This window comes from Lactuca virosa, chromosome 2 (genome assembly GCF_052849685.1).
Source record: "Lactuca virosa cultivar CGN04683 chromosome 2, Lactuca_virosa_CGN04683_v6, whole genome shotgun sequence".
NCBI classification, from domain to species: domain Eukaryota; kingdom Viridiplantae; phylum Streptophyta; class Magnoliopsida; order Asterales; family Asteraceae; genus Lactuca; species Lactuca virosa.
This window is the reverse complement of record NC_136427.1, coordinates 310962198-310973020: the sequence shown is the minus strand read 5'-3', so window position 1 is coordinate 310973020 and position 10823 is coordinate 310962198. Positions and strand designations below refer to the sequence as shown.

Genomic DNA, 10823 nt, shown 5'->3' with positions numbered 1-10823 from the left:
TGTACATGATACATGATGAGACAGGGGTGTACAAGAACCTTTTGCAAGAGGTTTCACAAAGAGTAGGGGCATCATTACAAACATATACAACTTTTAGGTTAGGCCTGGGGCATTTGCCCGTGTTCACATGCACTGTAGAATTAGCTGGTTGTACCTTTACAGGTGAACCAACCAAGAATAAGAAACAAGCTGAAAAGAATGCTTCCATGTCAGCTTGGTCATCTCTCTAACTTTGTAAGCTATATAGTCATTATATATATAGAAAATGGGTTTATAAAAAGATCTACTTACTTTTTATTACCTAATGTTTAGTGACCCAACAAACAGAAAGTTCACCGATGCAAAAAGGGATGCTGGAGGAACATGTGATTGTAAAGCTACTCAACCAACATATCATATCATTAGAATAGACAATAAAGAGAAATAGAAATTGAAAATACAAATTTGCAAAAACAACTTACTTGTAAGGGAGATTGTAGAAAATCCCTGTATCCAAGCTGCATAAAAATTTATGATATATATCATATTATAATTTTTATAAAAATGGATTATTGGATTAATAATGGACACCTCACCTCAAATCGTTCTTGTTCAGGAAGGGGTTCCATTTTCTGATATAAATACCCAACATAATCCAAGTATGACCTTAAGTCATGTCTTTGAGCTTCTGAGTAACAAAATATTAAATTTAATTCAAAATCATATAAAAAAATGACAACTTTATTGAAAAAAATGGAAACTCACGTTGGGCATAATTATCAGTTTGGTTTACACCAGATGTTGCAGGAAGTTTATGCACTGGTTTTCCAGAAAGCACAATCTGAATAAATTTTGCAAGACTTTTTTTTATTAATCCTAGTGGATTTAAATTTAAACAACATTTATTATGTCATTAGATATAATATATATATATATATATATATATATATATATACCTGTATTGAATAGTAGAAGAAACTGTTGAGTAGATTCTGATGACGTTTGGATAGACAAGGGTAGCCACGTGCATTTGTTAGAAAAGACTGAAGATCATTAAAGAAAATGTTAATTTAAAATAAATACATTTAAAAAAAATAAAAATTAAGATTTGATTATATATGTTTGTACATCAGTATGAAGAATATTTTGGGGAAAAAGCTTACTTGGACACAACAATTAATTGGCAGTGAGCAACTGATGCCTCCACTAGATCAACCGCTAGTTCTGCAAAACCTGTAGAGCAAAATTCACACGAATTGACATTTTTTTGCATGATACAACAACACATATGGATATGAATCATGAAGCCAAGCCAAGCCAAACCTTCTTCTGGATTCTCAAACTTGGCTAACCGTTGACCACAACTAACAACTAACACATATGGTGAAATGACTTATTTACCCCTTACAGGTAGCTAAAACCAAGGCCAACACCTATTGTTAAAATAAACTTCTAACTGCAGAATATGTTAAAAAACTCATAACAATCCTATACTCCCTTTTCATTTAAGGCTTGACTTGTAGTCAAACATCAATGAAGTTTCATTGTATAAGACAAGTTCTTAATACTAATTAACTAGTTTTACATCCTTAATTAAGTATTACCTTTTAATATCTCGGAAAATGGAGGTAATATAGGAGGGTCTCGATTCTGCAACCAAAGAATAATTATAAGATCAAATTTTGAACAGTTGAAAAGTAATATAAATAAGAAATACAAAAGATGACTTTCTTTCAGTATTAAGCAATATAAATACAAACATATAGATGAAAAGCAACCAATAATATTATGGATAAAGAGTTAAGAGTTCGATCTTTTGAACTGTTAATATCATGTGCTTTTGCCCATGCTTTCATCTGCATAGATAGATTTTATCATTAGTAGTCAAATTTTATCCTTAATACATATTAATAAGCTACAATTTCAAGGTATTAAAACCTTCTATTTACTAGGATAATTTAATCCATGTAGCAGATTAAATAAGCTTACCAAGAAACTTAGCTTTTGGAATCTGTCATCTGTATAGATAGATTTTATCATTAGTGATTCTGTATGTAGCTCCAAGAACTAGCCGTAACTGGAGTAACAGATCGTCCGACAGCGGGCCCCACTACAGCCATTTCCTTCTTCAAGATTTTCTTGGATGATGTAAGCAAGTCCTTGTGACTGTTTGTAGCTGGTGTAGCGACTTGCTGATAGCGTTCCTGGTTTGACATTTCCTATTTTGCAAACTCTTCTTGACAACGCGCACTTATCAAGTTATCAATAATCTTTCACATACGGGTAAGCATTAACTGGTTCCCTCAAGACAGGTTGACAAATAGATTCAGTTTAACCAATTTGGAAAATCTTACATTGATATTACAGGTTTAGCATTTCGTAACCGTTCAAGATCAAAAATCCTAGAGTTTTTATCATGTATGCTATCAAGGAACATCTACACAAGTTAAAACTTTATTTTTTTATCTATTTTTTATGCATTTCATAAAAAAAATACTCTTCTTACCTCTGCTTTGAGCATTAGTTTCTGAATAAAAACTAGACTACATAATAGTGGTGTTTCTTTCTGATTAAGAACCTGTCCATTAGAAGATACAAAGTTAATGACGGTAATCATCTCTGTAATTTTTAAACAATCAACAAATTAAACAAGACAATATTTTTACCTGCAATGTGCAAACATAATCTGTTGCAGAAAAATGGCTCCAAGTTCTTCCCATAATTAGACCAGAAGACAACAATTTGAATGAATAGGTTAGCAAAACATGATCTAGAGTGATAATAAGTGATATCATACTAATCAAAATTTCCCAATATCCAAGAACTTATAGAAAAAGAAAATACTTCAAAAGTTTAAGGAGAGAACATGTTTTAATGCCTTGGACAGTGTGAATATGCAAAAAAAAACTAATAAAAAGGTCAAAAGGGAAAGAAAATACATACCAAGATAATCCTTTGTGTTGAGGTAATTAATATCCAGTTTAGGAAATAAACATGTTGCACCTGAATTATTCAATCACCAAAACATAACGATATTATAATCAACACAAATATCACTGGTATATATAATCAAAACAAATATCACTGGTATATACTCAAGATCTATCATTCATTTACATACAAACAGATAACTAAATTTAGTTTGCTTATAATCTACAAAAACATTATGATCAAAGTTGGATATGATTATGTACATATAATCATTTACATAGGAACGATTGAAAACATTTTAACTTACCAAATGAGATGACTACCAAGGATATCAAAGTACCAACGGCTCCAAATGAGGTAATGGTCGTGAAATTCTAGAAGAATTGCTTCTTTTTAACTTGAAACCTAGTGAATAGTTAACCTTTCTCGGAAAAGGTGTTAAATGCAAGACATCAAAACACAAGTTTTCTTCACCAAAAGGCGTCAATATGAAGCATTGTAGCATCAGAACAAGATATTTAGCTTTACAAACAGGTAATGGCCTAATAATTACATTTAAATCTCATAAACGCATAAACTAAACTAAAAATAAACATTTAAACACTTCAACATAAAAGCTTCAAAAAAAAAAATTTAGGGTTTTACCTTTCAAAATCAACTTAAGAAGAAGATGAAGAACAGTTAGATTGGTTGGTCCACCGGAGGCAGTGTTGATGGTGTTGTTTACCAGAGATGGGGGGAGGCTCTTCATAGAGGACAAGAAGAAAGGGAGAAGAAGTTATGGTCGGAGGTGGGTGGTGCGACGATCTACACAACGATGGATGGTCTTGCTCGGTTCACCACCTGTTTCTTAATCTTCACTCGTCGGAAGAGAAGCGGAAGTGCAGAGGTGAGAGGACGATTGGAAAAGGCCCTTCTTTTTGCCGATGAGGAGAAGTAAGCTTGAGATCGCCAGAGGAGAAGTGAGCCTCAGGTCGCCGGACCTGAGGTTGCCGGTGTGAGGCGAGATCATCGATCGATTGTTGCAGAGGGTCTTTTTCTTGCGTAACATAAATCAACGAGTGTCGTGGTTTGCGCGTCGTAAAAGGGTCTTTTTCTTGTAGTGATATAAGCATAATACAAACATAATCAACAAGATAACAGATAGAAACATACCAGTCACAACATCTGGTGCTGCTTTCGCCACCTCGGCGGTAAGCTGGAAAGCGCGCCCTCGGGGGTTCTTCCTTGCCCTGACTCCCATATGTGATCCTCAAAGTAGCCGGTGTTGGAGCCTGCACCGGCCTGGCAGCAAGAAAAGGACATTGGGCCTTTATGTGGCCCACCTGATCACAATGGTAACAAAGTCTGACACCAGAAGCTGGAGTCTGCTGCCGACAATCCCTCGCGATGTGGCCCTGCTTGCCACATTTGTAGCAATCCGAAGAAGATAGACAAGCTCCATCATGCACCTTGCCGCACTTCCCGCAAGTGCGGCCCCTCTAACTCCCCGACCTAGAATCAACGACCCTAAACTGCTTCGACAAAGTCTGTGACTACGCTGGGGCCGGTATCGACTGTCTCGTCTGCAAATCAATCTCAATCTCACACCGCCTGGTGCCCTCCTGCATCTTTAACAATGAACCATATCGTTGAGTAGAAGCAAATTGTCTGATCTCCGTCTTAATCATGCTCAAGTAACGTGTCATCCGAGCCTGCTTAGATGCAACAAACTCAGGGCAAAAAAAAGCCCTCTCTGTAAACATCTTGGTGATCTCTGTCACCGTATCAGAACCCTGCCTCAAGTCAAGATACTCCTGAGCCAACCTCTCTCGCTCCACCAGTGGTACATACCGAGAGCGTAACATCTTTGAAAACTGCTCCTAAGTCACAACAACTCTCTACTCAGCATAATAGGAACTGGTAGCGAGCCTCCACCAATCCTTTGCTCTGGTCCTCAGAAGGTTCAGAGCACACCTGACCTTCTGGTCAGCAGGGCACACGCAAGTGAAGAAACATCCTTCCACATCAAATAGCCACCTCATGGTGATGATCGAGTCCTGCATCCCATAGAAAGTCAGGGGCTTCATATTGTCGAAGTCCCGATACTGAAAAGCCCGACCCGATGCAACCCCTGCAGTCGCAACGACGGCAGTGGCTGCAGTAGCAGCAGTCTCAGACAACGCAACATAATGCTCATCAAAGTACTCCATCATGACGTTCTTGATAGACCCAAACATATCTGGCAACTGTGCTCGGAACCGAGCAACAACCTCCTCCTACAGGATCTCCCTGATCCTCTCATCCAACGAAACTAAATCACCCTGAAAGCTAACTCCAGATCCCGATCCGGATTCTACCTCAACTCGACGCGTAGTCACCATACTGAAAATAAACCAGGAGGATATCAGATAAAATGTATATCATAACGGGGAACCAACTCCCAATAAAGCCTTAAGGATTGTGACTTCTCTTTTACGTGTATGGGTCCCGTGCTTTCAATAGTACGGGCCCATACTACCTTCCACACCTACCCGTAGTTGTCTCAGAGAGTCATCACAACACCCTAACAACACTTGCTAACATACTCATACGCTCAATCCCCTCACCCTATAGGAATGCTATATAAATATATATCAAAACTGGTCGGCTGACCCCACACAACTCCTCCACGAAACTTCCACCAACCCTGCAGCACTCGTGTATGCTATCCATACATAATGATGGACCTTATAGACATTTGAATCTTTGATCCTACCCTAATCCCTTCATCAAACAAGAACAGGAAATAAGGCCAACCAAACATTCTCAGACTATAAGATCTTAGTTATGTATAACCATGATGCATAAACTAAGCAACTACAGTAATGATGTCAATTCCATTAGAGAAGAACCCTAGGCTATCGGGCATCATATAATCAGACAACTCTCTCATGCAAAACCTGGAGATCCCTAGCCTGTCACTAGAATGCTGTTCTAACATATCACAATATCAGATAACAATATGGTATTCTGGGGTCTACTTATTAGCTCCGGCTGATCGTACACATCGTATCCTCCTTGATTATTTTGAAAACCATTTTAAAATATTTTCCTTAGTTTGAGACTGGATTCACACGAGTGTTCCTCCAATTCACTCAAACCAAGGCTCTGATACCAACTTGTAACATTCATAAAATCATGAAAAATTTAAACTTTTTAAACAAACTCAAAGACCATCATTGTTTACAAATTGTTTTCAAAATGAGTTCAATATCAGAGAAATCCCAAAATCATATAACAAAACATGAGGAGGTGCACGATCACGCCTTTTCCTTTCCGCGATCCTCTGAGGTACCTGAAACATAATCCAAAACTGTAATCTCAAAGCTTAGTGAGTTTTCCCCAACATACCAATACATAACAAATAACACAAATACAAAACAACATACTATGGGACCAATCAACCATCGGGTTGGAATACCCCAGGCCCCTCAACCATCGGGTTGGAATGCCAACATACTATGGGTCCAATCAACCATCGGGTTGGAATACCCCAGGCCCCTCAACCATCAGGTTGGAATGCCAATATACTATGGGTCCAATCAACCATCGGGTTGGGATACCCTAGCCCCTCAACCATCAGGTTGGAATGCCCCGGCCTGTTGGCTTACGCACAAAGCAGTGAAGCCTCAGCCACCAACTAATCATGTGCACATAATACAGATAAACATACTATTAACCAGCTAGAAAACAAACAGACAGAACTTACAGATCACTACGTATAGCAACATCATAAATACCAGGATACCGATCTAACAGATCACTACAACACTATAGCATACATATCAGGATATCAAATCCAAATGACCGGCCTTGGTGCCTTCGCCCCTCAAGTACAATGAGGAAAACTCACCTCACAAAGTCGAACCACACTGAAAACCTCCGGCTGCTGGCTCACGAAAACCCTAGAGTCATAAAGTCTCCAACTTTATGAATTTACACGTCCAAAAGTTCTTATGGGGTTAGGGTTTGCTAAGAACGTATCAAGGACTTGGAGGCTGAAAGAGTGAGGCTAAATGATCCATAAAGGTGCTTAAATACTCTTCAAACCTTAAAAATTAGGGTTTCACCCGGACATTAAAACGCCCAGCATACATATATGTACGTCCAACGTACTATGGCGCACCCTAGTACACTTAGCATACTCACATGTACACCCAACGTACCACTCATGCTCCCAAAAATTACCATTTTACCACTAAGACTTCATAAGGCTACATATCTTTATACTCCAAGGACCCAAAATGACATATTTAAAAACTAAAGGAAGGATTTGAAAATACCAGAGAGCAATGTTGTAAAAATCGGAATACTCGGCGAGTTACTCGGACTCGGCCATCTACCGAGGTGAGTTCTTCTTACTCGGCTATAAAACTCGCAAATAATTTAAACTCGATTAAACTCAAACTGACTCAGTCCAACTCGGACAGACTCGGAACATGAGTTAACACGATCCAAAGTGGTCTAATATGAGAATACCTTTAACAACAAAGACTTATATTTATAATAAAAGGCACGCCTCTTAGTTCTTTGTTTGAGTCGATGTGGGATCAGTATTACACAGACAAATGAAAACAAACGATGCCTCTGCAATCACAATAAGATCGATGCCTCTTAGCAAATGAGGTCGACGCCTCTTCACAAATGAAATTGAGAATGTATATTAGCGTCATCTTCTCCTCTTCACATATGAAATCGAAGCTAACTCACAATTGAAATCGTTGGTCTCACTCGAGTCATTATCAACTTCGATACTCTCTCTCTAAACGGGTCGTCACCATCACTGAAAGGTAGGGTTTAACCTCTTGTTGTCTCCCTTTATATTACAAGGGTTTTAATCACAAGTTAGAAAGAGGGGTTTTGAACTCTAGGGTTCTACGAGTTCTTAACTAGATAAGTTTTTTTTGTAATTTTCTTCTTTAGATTATCGTTTGTAATGCCTTTTATGTTCTTCTCAGATAATGCTGAATTTTGTGTATATTTTTATGTATCTGATGTACAATGCTTATCGGTGCATCGATTGTTATTAGGATTTAGAAGCAATTAAGAGATGCACGCTTTCTGATTGAAAAATCGATATGGATATGCTAGGAGTTCAACATGATTTTTAAGTTTTAGAGTTTTATCATAGAGTTCATAGCAGCTTCAAAATCAAAACTCGATGCATATCTCCAATTTGAAGAATCTGAATCAAGTTATACTTGCTCTAATCATTGTTATCATTGAGTGAATTATTAGATCTACCTAATTATATATATAATCGACCTGACTTGTGGTTTAGAGTTATTCCAGTTTGATTGTTTCATTGCAATGTCAACTTCTTAATCCTCTAATGATTTAATTTTCAATGAATTACAGATCTCAACATGGGAAGCAAGACATCAAACTGGTCTGATCAATGGGGAAATGGAGTATTTAGTCAAGAAATATTGGCTTTTTTCATAAGTGTTGTATTTGGATGATTTAATCATATTTGGGAACAAAATCAAGTGATATTAGTGATTACATAAGTGATATTAAACCTTTTTTTATTAATATCTACTGAATTTATACTTAAAATATTAGTTAAAATATTAAGGGGTTTGCAAATTACGTTATTTAAATAGCTAATAGAGAAATTAAACCTTTTGTTATGAATTTTAATCAAATAATGATTATAAATTATGATATTTTTAACATATATAATTTTTCTAAAATTATTTTTACTTGATTTATCATATGTGAGTACTCCCCGAGTAATCCAAGTACTCGCTACTCCCCTGTCGGCCGAGCAGATACCGAGTAACGAGTTCTGCAACCTTGCCTGAGAGCCCGGGATGTTACATATTCAATCAAAGTTATATTTTGTTTCACTATGATAATTTATTTTGTTTTTGATGTATGTGGATTGATGTAAAACTTATGGTTATGAGTTTTTTAAATGTATTTAGAGTGATCTACAACTTGTTTTTATGTGTATTCTTAATGTTTGAACTTGTTTTTATATGTATTTATAATATTTGAACTAATCTGTTTGTGTGTGGAGGAGAATAAGAACATGAAAAATTCAAAAAACTTGATCGAACAAATAGTTGAAGTGGTTAAACCAGGAACCGTTCACAATGCCAGTTCAATTAAAACCCATTTTTAAAACACTACAAAAAAGTCGGATAACTCAGATTGGATCTTTTTGGGTTTTGGGTGAGAACTTATAGATCCAACATAATCAGATTCGAAATCAGTTAAAAATCAAATATCTAAATAATATGATTGTTTCTATGATATTTTTTTGAAAAAATAAATTGAACTCTATCCAAATAAATTGTAACATCCGATTTTCAGGAATGCTATTATGTATTAATGAGAATTATTAAGTTTTTTTGGGGTTCTCTCTGAGTAGCGGGGCGGCGAATTTAGAGGGCATGACGTGACCTTTAATGAAACTTACGATGCGAAGGGCCTGATGGGCCAAACCCTAGAGGGATTGGGATTTTGGCCTATTTAAGTGCACAACTCCTTAGGTTTTCGTCATTTGCCAGCCTCCACCTCTAGAGAACATTCTCTCGTTAAACCCTAGCCCCTATTTGATAGATTTTGCGATTTGGTGTTCATTTTGTGAAGATCAAGGGAGAATAAGCTAGAAGAAGTGTTTTAGAGTGTGATTCTTTGGTGTTCAGACAAGTTAATCTTCATTTGGACCTTTTGTGAGTATAAAGCTACCACATTTATGATTTTGTATTGCTAGATCAAGGTTATGGTTGGCTTGGGGGCATTTTGATCCCTTTATCCTTGTGTTTTTGGAGTTTGGAGAACTCCAAAGCATATTGGTTATGTTTTGATGTTTCTGGACCTTGCTTCTTGGAGAAAAAGGGCATGCATGTACTTACCTTGAGCCATGCACGTTGGTTTGAACCTTTTTGATGAGTTTTGGACTTAGGGTTTAGATTATTGGATGATTAAGCCTTGTTTATAGATAAAGTTGGAAACTTTATCCATTAAGACCGTTGTGAGAATCATATTTTAAGTTTTGAGTTCTAGACTTAAGGGATTAAGCCCATAACAAGGAAGACCAGATTCGCGGCTCACGACGCAATCTCGAGGCACTCACGACTATTTTGTCGCTAAGTGGTCACGACACGACCAAGGTTTAGCCACAACATGATGACCATTAACTATTTTGACCAATTTTGACTTTCGGTCAAACTTGTGGGGATTTGAGCTATAGTCTAAGGTTGACATCTATTTAGTTATAGGTGTTTTGGGCTAGTTGTTATTGTTTGAGATGGTGATATTGTTGTTATTAGATTCATGTCAGGCTTATCACTATATTAGTTATGTCATCATTGGATCCTCTGTGTGTTGGATGCATGTGTAATACTATGTCATGTTAGTATACTTGGTTAGACTAGTATGGCCTTGATTATAGATTGGTGTTTTGTGGTTTTCGTCTGTTTGCGTGTTGATCGGTATTTTATGTGACTTGTTGGGCTGATGACATGATCGAGGCAGACCGAGAGTCGAAGAGTACCTAATTGGGATGATAACGAGATCGGAATTGGCCGTGAGTTAAAGAGGCCTAATACTTACATGTATAGCTATTATTGTGATGTTTGTGATATTTTGGTAAACTCACTAAGCTTTGTGCTTACAGTTGTGGATTAAATGTTTTTTAGGTTGTGCTTCTAACAGTAGGAATGTGTGACAACTGAGGTAAATAACTCAACAACAACTAACCAGGATAGTTAAAAATATAATGTTTATCAATAAAAATATACAACTTTTCCCTGGCGTACTAGTCAAAATATGACAGTTTGAGCTAAAAGGCCAAGAATTAAGGAAGCGGAAAGTCGTAACACCAAATAAATATATTAACACGTTCAGATAATATGCATTGGCGCGATCCATAAATATAA

The 10823-nt window shown here is 36.9% G+C and overlaps 1 long non-coding RNA gene across 1 annotated transcript; it reads right to left on the bottom strand.

Moving 5' to 3' along the window:
• Window positions 1–461: 461 nt before the first annotated feature.
• On the bottom strand, window positions 462–826 carry LOC145157193 (uncharacterized). The gene is made up of 3 exons (XR_013737156.1): window positions 745–826; window positions 576–667; window positions 462–497 (listed from the first exon to the last, which is right to left on the bottom strand). It is a non-coding gene; the product is annotated as an uncharacterized LOC145157193 (long non-coding RNA).
• Window positions 827–10823: the final 9997 nt, after the last annotated feature.